The sequence below is a fragment of the Lissotriton helveticus genome, chromosome 3_1, assembly GCF_964261635.1.
Source record: "Lissotriton helveticus chromosome 3_1, aLisHel1.1, whole genome shotgun sequence".
Classification (NCBI taxonomy): Eukaryota; Metazoa; Chordata; class Amphibia; order Caudata; family Salamandridae; genus Lissotriton; species Lissotriton helveticus.
In genome coordinates this window covers 1,663,066,003-1,663,081,660 of record NC_136061.1, presented here as the reverse complement: position 1 = coordinate 1,663,081,660, position 15,658 = coordinate 1,663,066,003, and the positions used below count along the sequence as shown (strand labels likewise).

Below are 15,658 nucleotides of genomic sequence, written 5' to 3'. Positions count from 1 at the left end.
AGATACGGAAATACAGGAATTCTCGACCTTCTGAGATGTGCTGCCACCACTGCCATCACCTTGGTGAAAACTCGAGGCGCAGTAGTAAGTCCAAACGGAAGGACCGCAAACTGGTAGTATTGCAAACCCACCGTAAAACGGAGATACTTCCTGTGCGACTTCAGGATAGGGATGTGGAAATACACATCCTGCAAGTCGATCGACACCATCCAGTCTTCTTCCAACAGCGCTTGAAGAACCTGCGCAAGAGTGAGCATCTTGAACTTTTCTTGTTTCAGATACAAGTTCAAGATCCTGAGATCCAGGATTGGCCGAAGCCTGCCATCCTTCTTGGGGATCAGAAAATACGGGGAGTAGCATCCCTGACCCCTCTCCTGCTCCGGAACCACCTCTATTGCACCCTTTTTGAACAGTGCCAGGACTTCTTCCTGCAAGAGAAGCAGGTGGTCCTCCGAACAATAACCTTGGCAAGGAGGGTAATTGGGAGGGAACTCCTGGAAAGGAAGAGCATACCCATTTTCCACGAGATTGAGAACCCAAAGATCTGATGTAACCGATTCCCAATCCCGTAGAAAATGAGTAAGCCGACCCCCTACCGGACCCGCATGATCCAGAATGGTGGATCTAGGGCTGCTTTGCTGATGTAGGTGGGGGGTGGGTATTATTGGAGGAAGTAGAGGAAGAGGAGACTTGACGTCCACGACCCTTCTGTCTACCTCTATAAGATTTGTACAGAGGGTTCTGTTGTTGCTGCTGTTGTTGGCCTTGTCTGAAGGGACGAAAGGAAGATCTGCCAAAACCCCTGAACTTCTTGGTGGCTGTACCTTTCATCTGCAAGCCCAAAGATCTAGCCGTCGCTCGGCTATCTTTGAACCTTTCCAAAGCCGTATCCGCTTTCTTTCCAAAGAGACCAACTCCGTCAAAAGGTAAATCCAAAAGAGTAGCCTGTACATCAGCGGAAAACTCTGAGGACTTTAACCAAGCAGCTCTTCTGGTAGCTACTGAAGAACCCATTACTCTAGCCACAGAATCTGCAGTGTCCATGCCACTCTGAATAACTTGGCGGGCTGCTGCCTGAGTGTCTAAAACAACTTCATTAAAGTTTTTTTCTGTCCTCCTCTGGAAGTTTAGCAGATAATTGTTTGACCGAGTCCATTAGGGCATGCACATATCTACCAAGTAAACAAGTAGCATTCGTTGATTTTAAGGCCATGCTACCTGAGGAGAAGACTTTCTTAGCGGCTTGATCCAATTTTCTGGAGTCTTTATCTCCAGGGACTTGGGGAAAAGAGCCTGCTGATCTATTCGCACAAGCAGCCTGAACCACCAGACTCTCTGGTGAAGGGTGAGATGACAAGAACTCAGGATCTCCAGGGGCCACCCTATAACGTCTCGCCACCGATCTAGACACTGCAGGTGCAGACAAAGGCTTTTTCCAAACTTCCAGAATTGGCTCGGTCAGAGCTTCAGTGAAAGGCAAAGTTGGCTCAATGACAGAAGAAGGTGAATGTAAAACTTCTGTAAGGATATTAGATTTGAACTCAACCATTGGTAAAGTGAAGTTTAGCAAATCAGCAGCTTTTCTAATTACCATATGGTATGGTACCACATCCTTGGAGGGTGCATCTGAAACTACAAGTAAACCCCATTCAGGAGAAAGTTCAAGACTGCTTGCAGAATGAAGATCTTCAAAATATTCATCATGTTCTTGAATCTCGCCTTCCTCCACTTCAGGTTCCATATACTCTTTCTCCTCCAATAGACGTTGGGCTCTACGCCTCGACCACTCCATACGGATCGAAGTCGACGGATCCGGTAATGACTCGGATGGAGTCGAAGCCGGCGTCGACCGAGGAGCTGGAATAACAGGAGGTAGAGAAACAGGAACCGGCGTCGAGCCTCGATCCAAATTTCGAGGTCGCTCCGGAGTCGGCGAAGCCGTGCGCGGAGTCGATGACCTCGGCGGCGCTGAACCGATCCAAGAAGGATATGGAGTCGGCATGAAAGGTAGAAAAGGCGCCGGTGCATAAGCTTGGGGGACACCCAAGTTAAAAGACAAAGGACCCATAGGACCCGCAGGTGCTCCAGTGGGGTACATTGCCCTCGCATATACCCCATACATAGCATTTAGGAAATGCAATGGATCCTGACCAGTACCAGGAAAAGAAGGGTAAGAACCCATTGGTGGATTCGTAGGAGGCTGTATTGGATTCGGTTCCTCCTGATCCTTATGACTTTCCGGTTCATCCTCCGGAGTCGGAGACTGAGGGACTTCCGCGACCTCATCATGTTCCGAAGACTGACCCGAAGCCGGATTCGGACCCAGTTCCTGCTCCGGTGTATGTTCTCGAGATCGTACCGGAGAGGTACCACCAGCGGGAGATGGAGATACAAAGTCCTTGTGATGCTTCCCAGAAGATTTCTTCTTAGAGTCCGAAGACCCCGAATGATGGTGAGAACTATGCTTCTTCCTCTTATGTTTTCTCTTCGAGGAACTCGAAGCATGCCCAGAAGCTGACTTCGACGCCGACTCCGATCTGACTCTCGACCTCGACCTTGATTGTGACTTCAATCGCGACCTTGATCGTGACTTCGATCTTGACTTCGGTCTCGATCTGGAGCGTCTCGATCTTGATCTCGAAGATCTACCGGCTTCTTTACCTTTTATCTTGGCTAATAAAAGTTTAGCTTCCCGCTCTCGCAGAGCCTTCAGATTCATCTTTGAGCAGGATCGACAGCCTTTGACGTCATGATCCGATCCTAAACACCATAAGCAATCTTCGTGGGGATCGGTGATTGACATCATACGGGCACACGAGCCACACTGCTTGAAACCCGTCTTCTTTGACAACATCCTCGACGAAGAACAGAAATAGTAACAGACAAAAAGCAACAAAGTCTTTATCTGTAACCACAGAAGATCCCGATAACCGTTAGCGTCGACGACGCGGAAAAAAGGGAACGGATGTCATCACGCCGACGTAGGCCTAATAAGGGGTCGGTGACGTCAGATGGAGTCGCGCGCGATGCCGCGTTCCTATGACGTCGTCCACGCCGGCGTGCTACAAAGAAAAAATTCCGAACGTTGCTGGCGCAAGGGGGATATTTACAAGGTGAGGAATCCACAAGGCAGATGTATCTATCAGAAGGTGGGTTTAGAAGATGCTGTAGGACTTTTGGCTTAACGCCAGAGGCATGGAACAAGGCAGGATTCCTGACCAGGATGCGGGTGTTAATATCCCTGACCGCAGTGTCCGCTGCATCAAGAGTGCAGCAGATGGTGGTGTTTGAGATGGTTTTGTCTTGGGCCATCATCTCTTGCCCATGCAGTTTATACTGGTCAGGAAGGAGTTGGAGGAGTTACACTATTTGATCCCAATAGGCCCCTGTTGTATCTGGAAAGAGGGCCAGTAGAGTTTGCAGTCCGTCAGTGTGTGGCTGATTGTACCGCAACCCTTTTGACAACTGCATCGATCTTCGTACTTTTCTTATCAGGAGGTGGCGAATCCCCTGTCCGCTGGGAGTTGGCAAATTTCCATGCCATGTAGAGCACAAGGGAGACTGTTGTAATGTGGCTGGGTGAGGTTTCAACTGTTTATCAACCCTTGGTGTGAAGAACCTGGCCTTGGTCTGCTCTTTGAAGGTTTTGGGCACTGTCTTGAGCATCCGCTTGAACATGGAAAGGAACTGTAGTGTTTCCACCAGGTAGGAATCATCCACCTAGATGATATGCATGTCTACTTTATGAAAAGCAGCCGTCCTCTGTATAACTTTGTGGTACAAGTTGATGTAATCAGGTGGGGAAGGCTTTCCTGGGTACAGATCAGGGTCTGTGATGCCTGGGGGATCAACATCATAATTTTCCCTAGGTAGCTTCATAGGATTCCTGTAGATACAGTGGACTGCACTGTATGAATGCTTTGACCTCGCTGGTGAAGCTGGACGAGGTGGCAGTGAAGGAGATGTAAAAGGTTGGGCAGGAAGGTGGCTGGTGCTCCTGTCCATATGTTTTTGTGCTTTGCAGAAGCCATGGGTTCCAAAGCAATTTGCTCCTCGAAGGACAGTTTCTTTTTCTATGGGAGTGTGTCCTGAGGTTTTAATGGGAGTTTAGTGAACATTTTTCCAGTGTATGGGTGAATAAAGAGGTGCTTCTGGCGAGAGTCCAACTCCTTCAGGAATTGTGGGAGAATGGGTTGCTCCGAATCTTCAGAGCCAACATTCAAGGGTGCTCTCAGTGCCAAGTAGCTTTTTTGATTCACCGGTGTCTTCGATCTCAATATTTTCGGTGTCAATGACTGCCTAGATGCCGAAACATGCTTCGCCAAGGTCGCTTTTGGACCTAGTTTTGTCGGTGTGTTCGATACCAGAGTCGAAGAGCCTCTTGACACGGACTCGGAGGGGGCCATGGATTCAGAATGGCCTCAGTGCCTGGAGAAGAGAGTGTTGTCAGCCCCAAGGTTTGTGTCCGTGCCAACCAGGGTCCAGAGGCAGTGGTGAACCAGCAGGCTGTTTCAGAGACTCTGGGCTCAAAGCCCAACCCCCACTGGGGAAGAGCTCTGCCTGTCCATCAGGCTGATGTACACAGCTGTGGGTTGGAACTGGGATGTGACCATACTCCCAGTCATCATCGTGATGGGTCGTGGAGCATGTGGATTAATGACTCGTGTTCACCTTTGGATTCAGATGGCGAGCTCAGCTCTAAGCTGGACTGTAGCAGCGGGGCCCTGGAAAGACCAGACTTCTTCCACCTCAAAGCTAAATTTCCAAAAGGTGAAGCAGGCCTGGCACGTAATCTCGTAAAGATAGGGTGAAAGACAGAGTTTAAAGACTTGATAGTGGTCAGTCCCGGAGTACTTGGAGTGATACTGTGGGCAGTATTGAAGGGCATCTTTTCGATCACTGATCTCGCATTTCTCAACAAAAAGACACTGGAGACAAGGGCGGGAGGTCCAGCCAGAGTGTGTTGAATTGAGTGGCTGTTTCAAGGTCCGTAGAACTATAAAGTCTGAGTTCGGATCCGTGAAGTCTGTCCGAGACAAAGGTAAGGAAAGGAATGGAAAGGCCCGGCAGAGGGGCTATTAGGTGCCGAACCTGAAGCCCAATCAGTGCAAATCCAAAAAAGTATGTGTGTGTGTGTGTATGTATATATATATATATATATATATATATATATATATATATATATATATATCTATATCTATATCTATCTATGTATCTATCTATCTATATATATATATATATATATATATATATATATATATATATATATGAAAACGTACTTCTTGAAAAGAAGAAAGAAGGCCAGCGGGGATTTGTGAAAGAACAGCTTGCTTTAATTCAGGATGGCGCCAGCAGCGACGAATGCATTTCGGTCTAACAGACCTTCCTCAGCGTCTAATGCTGTGTCCTTTTCAAATGCTGCTCACACTGCGCATTATACTCGAAAGCACTACTTGCTCCTCCCTCTGATGCTGTAGGCACACCTGCGCAGCTCCCAGTTGGTTGAAGGAACTACGATTCCCAGCATGCACATTCCGGCAACAGTCTGGTAAGTGGCGTGAGGGGGAACTAGACTGTAGGTCCGTGCTTTCACAGGTGAGTGGGAAAGGGCAGTTGACATCACCCCAAAGTCCGCAGTCATTCTTCTTTGTCCCCGCAATACTGACACAGCCCTTTCCCTGATGCGAGAAAACGAGAGAGCTGCCAAATGCGAGGCGTGTTGCTCCTTTGAAGTATAATACCTCCTTCCTCGCGCTGCAGCATCAGGTTCCAGGAGGACACCGGCTCTTGTTGATCCCTCAACCGCAATACAACGCTGGACACAGCGAAAAGCCAGTAAAGAGTCGGGTCGCTTCTTGTGTCAGGGCCTTTCTGAAGTGCGCCTCTGGCTGGCGCATAGTCTATGAAAACGTACTTCTTGAAAAGAAGAAAGAAGGCCAGCGGGGATTTGTGAAAGAACAGCTTGCTTTAATTCAGGATGGCGCCAGCAGCGACGAATGCATTTCGGTCTAACAGACCTTCCTCAGCGTCTAATGCTGTGTCCTTTTCAAATGCTGCTCACACTGCGCATTATACTCGAAAGCACTACTTGCTCCTCCCTCTGATGCTGTAGGCACACCTGCGCAGCTCCCAGTTGGTTGAAGGAACTACGATTCCCAGCATGCACATTCCGGCAACAGTCTGGTAAGTGGCGTGAGGGGGAACTAGACTGTAGGTCCGTGCTTTCACAGGTGAGTGGGAAAGGGCAGTTGACATGACCCCAAAGTCCGCAGTCATTCTTCTTTGTCCCCGCAATACTGACACAGCCCTTTCCCTGATGCGAGAAAACGAGAGAGCTGCCAAATGCGAGGCGTGTTGCTCCTTTGAAGTATAATACCTCCTTCCTCGCGCTGCAGCATCAGGTTCCAGGCGGACACCGGCTCTTGTTGATCCCTCAACCGCAATACAACGCTGGACACAGCGAAAAGCCAGTAAAGAGTCGGGTCGCTTCTTGTGTCAGGGCCTTTCTGAAGTGCGCCTCTGGCTGGCGCATAGTCTATGAAAACGTACTTCTTGAAAAGAAGAAAGAAGGCCAGCCATCAGCCATCCACAAGAAGAAGAAGGCGACAACCACAGAGGAGATACTTTTCAGAGCAGCTTTAATTAACAGCAACGCACAGTCCGGTGGCGGCGAATGCATTTCGGCGCATTTGCCTTCCTCAGCGCCCTTCACCCGACAGAGTCCTGGTAAGTGCTTCCTGCTGTCCATAGATGAACACTGGGCTCCGCTCCTCCCCCTTGCCGTGAAGCACACCTGTTGTAGTGTAAATCAATGTAATTGCACCACAACTCCCACAATGCCATATGTTGAAGCAGAATGGGCTGGTACATGGCTGAGGCTCAAATGTTAGTGTTCTTTTTAGCGGTAGCCCAAATCCAGCAGGGCTCGATATTCCCTTTGTCCGCTCGCCGCCAATCAAGCTGCTCCTCCGGTCTCCTCAAACTGTCACAGCCCTCGTGAACGGCAGTCATTGAGCGGGGGCAGAGTGCCACAAACAGAGGTAAAATACCTCCACCGCCCCGAACGCCGCGCACAAAAGCGGGGCTGAAGTATTCCTTACCAGGAATGCAGTATATGCAGTGAAGCAGTACCAATGGACTTCTTTCCCAAACATGACATATACATTTGTAAAAAAACAAAGGTCACAGGGGTGATATAGTTGGGTTGAGATTTTACACACACAAAATCATAGAAATTCAACAGTTAGAGCTTTTTCACGTAACTATAAGTCGTGTTCTAAGATAACTATAAATCGCTCACCCGCCGTGCAGTTTTCTCATCAATAATTTTACAGCAAATGTTGCAGGTATATTATAAATGATGTTACAGAAGATGTCATGAATGATGGAATATGTGGGGTAATTAGCACTGCATGGCGAGGGCACAAGTTATAGTTACCTTGGGGCACAAGTTATATTGCTTCTATAGTTTCGTGGGTGCAAAATCTGAACCTAACTATAAAGTCCCTGCAATCTTTGGTTTTGTAGGGAATTTCTGAGATTTATTTATTCTTTTTCCCCAACTATAATGTCCTTGTAACATTTATTTTTTTCAGTCAATTTCTTTGGATTTTTAATGCTATTTCCTAACTAAAACGCCCCTGTAACCTTTGTTTTTTCTGTCAATTTCTAGATTTTTTTTAACAAAGTAATATTTATTTACCATAAGTTAATACAACTGCCACCTTCCACAGGAGGTTGACTGCAAGCTGCCAAACCCATGCCGCACATGGCCTTCGTCTGTGCACAGCAGGGGGTGGGCCGCAAGGCCTGCCTGGCCTACCACCAGGCCCTGCAGCCAACACCACTAAAGGCAGCCATCCCAGGAGAGCAGCACTCAAATCCCTCTTCTTGAGCCGATTTAGGTCCTAGGGACCCCATCCCCTGGGGCCAGACATTTTTTTGTGTGGGAGAGGGGCACGTACGCCCCTCGCTGGACAGATATTTGGCCCAGAGACCCCCATTACCCGGGGCCCACCACTGTATTTAGGGGGAAGGGGGGGGACCCAGCCCACTGCCTTCCCGGGCCGATATCAGCCCAAGGGGCCCCATCCCAGGCCAATTACTAAAGGGGGGAGAGGGCCACAAATCCCCCATGCTCATTTCTGCCCAGATGCCCCTGGGGCCTGGCCAGGCCCCCTTGTAAAGGGGGCAGGTGACTGCATCCCCCCCCCCACCAGGCCGTTTTGGCCTCGGGGGCCCCATCCTTCAGCCACCAAGGGTACCCAACATCTCCTCATTGGTAGTCACGTGAGAAACTCCAAGGCCCCCGCGGCCCTAGCTGGCTCATCATAGCAAACCCTGGAGCCATAAGCAATGTTAAGATCTCACCATGTGAGTATCTAAAATCCTTATGGGAAAGTGCATGGGTAAAACGCGTTTGTGACACCCCTTATTCTCAGCCCCCTACTTGACGAATCACCCCAAACCTTTGCAGACTGCAGCTGAAGTGAGTGGCAAACATGTTTTTAAAAAATCATGTAGATTCATAAATGGCACCAAAGTTATCATTAAAACAAAACAAAAAAAGAGATCCTCACTATAACAAACCTGGAGGGAAAGGGAAAGTGATAGTGAAGTTCCATCATGGGTTCTTCATCAGAACAGGCATTAAGGGTCTACCTAGCCACGTATAGGATTTCTGTCGACTCTGAAGACTTCGAGGTGGGTCTGATGACAACGGATGAGTAGGCATCGTACTGACCGATAGGGTATGGTGACTTGGAGAGAACGAATTACTTCTTACGTACCGGAGTCTCTGGTGGGGTGGGGACAGGTGTTGGCGGACAGAAGAGCCAAACCCAGAGAAGCAGATTCAACAGTTGGTTGTGGTTCAGAGGGTACCACAGCTTTCTCTGAAGTAATCTAGCATAGCGGAATAGCAGACGTAGACCTTTGCTAGATCAGCTGATAGAGTGAGAAATTCCAGCATCACTGCACCCTAATAGCTATGCTCCTGGCTCAAGAGGCGGAGGTTTCAAAAAGGCTCTTCAATGGTTTCGATCAAGGACTTATTAAATGGAAACAGTGATTCACTGGCAGACGAAGCCATCTGCAAAATAACTGCGGGGTTTAAGGTGATACTCCATAGTAAGCAATAGCATTTCAAGAAGATCTGCATCTTTCTTCAAAGCAGAATGCAGAGAGGCCATTTCATGTGGTACAGGACCTGGTGAACGATGCACATCAATGTCTGAGAAGGTACCCAGACCACTTCCCTCTTGAAGTGCTAAGATATCTGAAGATGGGCTGTCATCATAAAACTGAACATAGTAATTCACAGTCAAACGAAAGGGCTGCCAGAACTGTTCTTCATACATTCCGATCTCTTCCAGAAGGCAAAAGACCACTCTTTTAGAGCAGTCTCTTTTGACTCCCAATTGAGTCTCCAATTCAGGACACAGCACACATCATAGTACATGGAACCAGAACCAAAAACTCTGGAAGTGCAGAATCAGCTGGTATTGACTGGGGAACCAAAGTCAATGAAGGGACAGCTCCTGTGCCCGTATATGTGTAGCCAGTACTATAATAACGTTGGCCTGTGTGCCAGTGTGTTGGTTAGGGCCTTAAATCGGGGTGACACACGCAAGAACCCATAAGGCACTTAAGGCAGCAATGGCACTAGATGAAAAGGTCAGCCGGTCTGTTCCATGGGCCAGCTGGCGTAACAAAGGGGGCAATCGTTTACCCAAACACATCCATTATAGCTTGTATGAAGCCAGTCAGGACGGCTAGGTAGATGGATACAGATGCTGGCTATGGCTGAGAAGGGGGGCTTGGAGTCTGTGGTGGAGGGCACACCACCAGAATCACCAAAGATACCTCCACTAACTTTGCCTTCGGGATAGATGGAGCCAGAGGAGTCTTACCTGCAATCTTGGAAAGGCAAGGGGGACAAGATAAATACTTCATCATCTTGTGATATCATTGCTTGTCCCTCGAAAAGTTGATTGAGGGAGACAACATCAAAGGGGACTATGACCCTACTTTTGACCTCAATCGTGACCTGGTTCGATGCCTGTGCATACAAAATTCTTCAGAGAGTCATATAAAGTTTGGCTTGACACTTCTTGATGGCATTAGGGTGCATTTGTTGATGGAGCTCACACAATAACGTTTCATACCTCTATCAGAGACATCAGAGAGTCAATCAGCAGGATCTACGATGGACATATGTCCATCACTTAATCAACAAGACTTAAAGCCAGAGCGCTTTGTTGGGGACATTGCCCCTACTGAACCAAAAATGAAAAACCTTTGTTCAAGAGAAAATCTCTGAAAAGAGAGCAACACTCTAGACCACGTTCAAAGGCATAGAAAAACAGAACATAAGACCTGTTGCTATAGGCCTCTGTAGATGTAATCACAACTCCACATCTGACATCGAAATTAAATCAATGCCCCTTACAGGTGCAGGAAAGTTATTGCATAAGTTTTCCCGATCAACTCTAGGGACTTGAGTATTCAATGGCAAGCAATATGCAGGTAGAGGTATCCATCAAAAATCTGAATTCTCATGAAGAGACATTTGACCTAGTCACAGTTAAAAAGCTAAGGAATTTATTTGATAAAGCACCGAAAAGACATCTAGACAGTGCGGATAAGACGTGAAAAAATAGGAACAGATGTTAGAGAACAATTGCTGGGTAAAAAAAGTTTCCAGATTCACTTTGATATCTAGAGGATATTTATAAGGTGAAGGATCTGCAGGAAGGTACATCTTTCAGAAAGTATACGCTGCTGGCACTACATGAATTAAAAAAAGATAATTCAGATAGCCATTTAGGAGGGAGATATGGCAAGGCCTTTTCCTAGAGGTACCTTGGCATTAACTGTAACAATTAATACAGTATACAACTGTTAACCACTAGGGTACTCGGTCTACAATACTGCTTCACTCATAGTGAACGACAAATACACCCTTATAGAATTGGACTCTTCAAAGGTAGTGTTGACAAGCAGTGAAGGCCTACTTTGTAAAACATCTCTTTAATGAAAGTTTGCGAAGAAAAGACAACAAGCGCCATGGTGCCTTGGATGCAGCAAGGCCACAGTGATTCAGTACTTTAAATAAACAGGCACCACCACAGCTATTGAAAGCGGGTGCACATTTCACATATAGTAAGAAGGCGGGCGGTGTCCATAGGCATAGCAATAGAGTACCAGTGCATCATTGTTGAAATCCCCCCTCCCAACAACTGAGCAGGAAGGGGAAAAAAGGAGAACCAACAGAAAGTATGCACAGTGCAAGAAGCGGATCATTCTGTGTCAATACTTGAGACTTGAGACTTCAATAGAGTCTCAAGTCCCTGGAGGAGCCAGGGGTGAGATATAAGGGGGATGAGGTGAGGGGCGGGGGGACCTGAATTACACTCAAGGGCGAGGTTAAGACAAATAGCTGGAGAGATTTAAGTCTAGGAGGCGTAAGGTGGGAGAAATATTGTAGGAGAGGTTGCCAAGTATGGTTAAACTTGACCTCTGTGTGGGCTATTCTGCAGGAGAGAGATACCATGGTCAGGACTTGCCACAGCTGTGTGAACCACTGAGTTGGTGGGGGGGGGGGGGTGCAGGGGGACTGCAATAAGTTGCTTGCCCACTCCCAACATGTGAGGGATTAAATGGCACTCCACATGCGTCATGCCTGCAAATGTTGGGGACAAATACCAAGCAATGCTGTACGGTATGAGACCAGGATCGGGTAGCCTATAGTCTCCTAATGTGGCTAAGGATCTCATCCCAGGTGGTAATGCTGGAACATGACCACAATAAATGTAGAAAGTCACCTGGCACCGAGGTACATCGCCAATACATGGGAGAAGTTGAGGGAAAGATATTGTGAAGTCGGTTAGCAGTGAGAGTGAGGTACCTTGTACGCAGTCTCTCATTGGGATATGCTTTTTAAGATCAGCGGGATATCGCACCATAGGCACTCATATTGCTTTGTTGGCAGCTCATCTCCAATGTCGGTATGCCATTGTGATGGGGAAGGATGTGGGTGGAGGGGGAGGAGTGTTGGAGGACCTGATAAGTATGTGAGATGAGCCCAAGAGACCCGTTGAAGGACCTAACCAGTGTCTCGAAAGCAGTCAGTTGACAGGTGGCACCCTGCGTATTTGATGAAGTTAGGGCCCAGTGGTGGAGCTGGTAATATTTAAGTCTGGTGGACACAGGAAGCCGGAACTTCTGGCAACATTGTTCAAATGCTTAAAGGATTCCCCCCTCAAAGCGGTACTGAAGAGAGCGACTGTCACCCTCTCTCCAGTGGCTATAAGAATGGGGCTGTAGTGTGAGGGTAGAATCAGGGTTACGCGTCAGTGAGTGTTGGGAAAGGTAGTAAGGCCCTATCTCTCTGCAACTTTGTCCCATATTTCTAGGACCGTTTTTGTGAGAATGCCTCTATAGGCACTTCTGGGCCTTGCTTGTCTGGGGGAGGCCTCCAGGTCCCAGAGGTGGTGACAGGTTACAGCACGATCCATTTGGATCAAAATCTTGTTGCTTTCATGTACCACTCACTCTGGGATGAAGCAAAGATGGGAGGCCCAATAGTATTCGAGGAGTTTAGGACATTCCAACGGTGCAGAGGGAGCATGATCATGGAATTGGAGAAGCAGCTCCTCCCCCCAAAATAAAGGAGCGGATGTGTCTTGTTGGAGACGTAAGATTTCTTATTGAAGGATTGGCGTAGGCAAGCACTGGAAGAGGTATAGTATTTTTAGTACGAGACATTTTGACCGCATTTAAATGACCCAACCTTGAGACCTGAAGGAGTTTCCACCAGCGGACATCTAGAACGGATTTCCGACACTCAGGCCATGTGGCCATCGACGAGGTAGCTAAGGTTAGAATGAGACAAAGCCCTAGGTATTGAATAGAACGGGGGGCCCATTGGAAGGGTGTGAGGGATTGAACCACCAGAAGGTCTGCAGGGGGGATAGTTAAGTTCAGAGCTTGGGACTTAGCCAGATGGATCTTGAAGCCAGAGACAACCTTAAAAATCTGGAGAATGTGTAACAACAACGGGAGAGATCTCTCTGGCTGGGCGACCATGTGGGCACAACCCGCAAAGAGTATCCCTACGACATCCTCTGATTGTCGAATGGCGGCCGCTAGGGGTTCTACCTCAAGGGCAAACAGAAGGGGCGAGAGAGGGCAGCCCTGTCTAGTGCCCCTCTGGAGATGGAAAGTCTGGGACAGCCCTCAGTTGACACAAATTCTCGCAGTCGAGGAGAATTAAAAGGCCATGATCCTATTGATCATCACAGGGCCTAGCCCTATCTTTTGGAGTATGGCCTTTAAGAAGGGCCAACTGACCCTATCAAACTCCTTCGCTCGAGCAAGAGAAGGCAGGCCGGGATGGCGTGGCGATGAGATGTCTCCACAAGGCGGGCCAGGCGACGGATGTTGCCCGCTCCCTGCCTGTTGTGGATGAAACCGACCTCATCTTGGTCTATAAGAACCAGGGAGATACAACTTGAACAGGTTAGCTAAGATTTTATTATATAATTTTGCGTTGGTGTTCAGAATTGCTATAGGATGGTATGAGGCACATGCCTAAGGTATTCTTACCCAGTTTCGGGATCAAAGAGATCTCCACCTCCGACATAGGGGTGGGTACGCCCAGAAGCCGCTGTGAAGGTGTTAAACAGAGCCAGCAGTTGGTCTTGCAGTTGCAGGAGGAACTTTCAGTAAAAAGCTACAGGCAGCCACAAGCACCGCGCTGAGATGGATCCGGGACTTCCTCAAGGGGAGAAGTTTCCGAGTAAGGCAAGGAGACTGCTATTCTAAGGGGGTTCCTTTGGGCCAAGGCGTGCCTCAGGGCTCGTCACTGAGCCCGACCGTCTTTAATATGTATGTCGCGCCGGTTGCCTCGATTGTGGAGAGCCATGGTCTTCAGTTGGTTTCGTACGCTGACGATACGCAGCTGGTGATCTCCCTATCGCACGCGCCCTGTCTTGCTGCTGATGGCTTCCGGTCGTGCATGGAAGAGCTTGCCGATTGGATGGCTATCAACTGCTTGAAGCTTAATGGCGGCAAGACAGAGGTGCTGGTGGTGGGGAGAGCCCAGTCTGCGTGGTCGTCGGCGTGGTGGCCACCCTGTCTAGGATCAACTCCAACCCCATGCCTTGAAGCACGCAATCTGGGGGTATGGTTTGACGCGGGCCTTACGTTTGGCCCACAGATCAACCGGGTGGTGGGAGTTTGCTTCGGGATCCTGAAGAAACTCAGAAAGGTCCTGGACCTACTCCCGATGGGTGCCCGTCAAACCCTGGTTCACGCTCTGGTGACAGCTAGGGCAGACTATGGAAACCTGCTGTACCTAGGGGCTCCAGAAAAAAGCAAGGCTCGCCTGCAAGTGCTGCAGAATGCAGCAGCACGTTTGATTCTTAGGCTGCCCAGAAGGGCGCCTTCGAAGGCGGCCCTCCAGAAGTTACACTGGCTCCCTGTGAGGAGAAGAGTGGTATATAAAGCCCTCTGCACCTGTCACCGAATTCTGAATGGTAGGGCACCCGACCCGTTGAACAAACTTATTGAAGTGTACCAACCTGCACGTGCACTCAGATCTGCAGGGGGTGGTTTTCTGAGGATCCCCAGAGTTAAGAGAGCCCGCATGGGAGGTAGGTCCTTTAGATGCCTAGCGGCAAATAATTGGAACAAACTACCAGCGGACCTGCGCCTGGAACCGGAGGAAACGAGATTCCGAGCGAAATTAAAAACCTTTCTGTATACCATATAACTGTCTGCCCAGTCTTTTGTGCTCCTTGCACGCTGCCTCTCTCACTGTTTTAGCGCGCGGACACGCCGGTGTGCGTAACGCAGCGCTCTACAAATGTCCCTAATAATAATAATTGGACCTGGGGTTTTACCATGAGGAAAATCTTCTCAGGGCTCGCTGAAGCTCTTCCAAAGAGATGGGAGCTTCAATTAGTTCAGATTGGGAGGTGTCGAGAGGGATAGCTGGCAATGGTGCTGAGAGGGTCCTCCTCACACGTGCATAGAGCCGTTCAGAAATTGTGGAAGGCCTGTTTAGACGAGTCAGAGGTGGCCCAGACGCCCGGCGCCACCTTGATCGGGATGTGGTCACGGGCCTGTTGTTGCCGAAGCCTTTGCACCAAAAGGGCCCCTACTGTATTAGCCCCCTAATTTAGTGCAAGGAGAGTACACTCCACCTTGAACGTGCGGTGCGGTGTGTCCGCAGTTGACCCCACAAGAGTGCTAGTTGCCATTTAGGTTTAATTAAAATTAAAGTCAGAGCCTAGTAATCAAACATTCATCACATGGGATGTATGACATTACAACGCATGCTTTTACATCGCATGCCTTTACAACGCGGTATTTACAACGAATACCTTTACAACGCATAGTGCTTTTGGGCGCTGGGTAGTGAATAGTTTAATTTACTATTCCAACTCCAGTCCCCGTGGATAGTAGGGAAGGTGTTGGATAGTACATTAAACCTATTCCCTATCCTAGAGCGCCCCCCAGCGCGATGCGTTGTAATGGTTTGCGTTGTAAAAGTTGCGTCGTAAAGGCACTGCGTGGTAAAAGTTGCGTTGTAAAGGATGTTTACCCATCACATGTACAGTTCAGTCAGGCATTATTATGAAGCCCCTTAAGG

At 48.6% G+C, this 15,658-nt stretch overlaps 1 protein-coding gene across 2 annotated transcripts in view; it reads right to left on the bottom strand.

Annotated features, from left to right (window-relative positions):
* Window positions 1-15,658, bottom strand: part of UBXN4 (UBX domain protein 4) — a 230,193-nt gene that overhangs the window by 74,339 nt on the left and 140,196 nt on the right. The window lies entirely within an intron of this gene.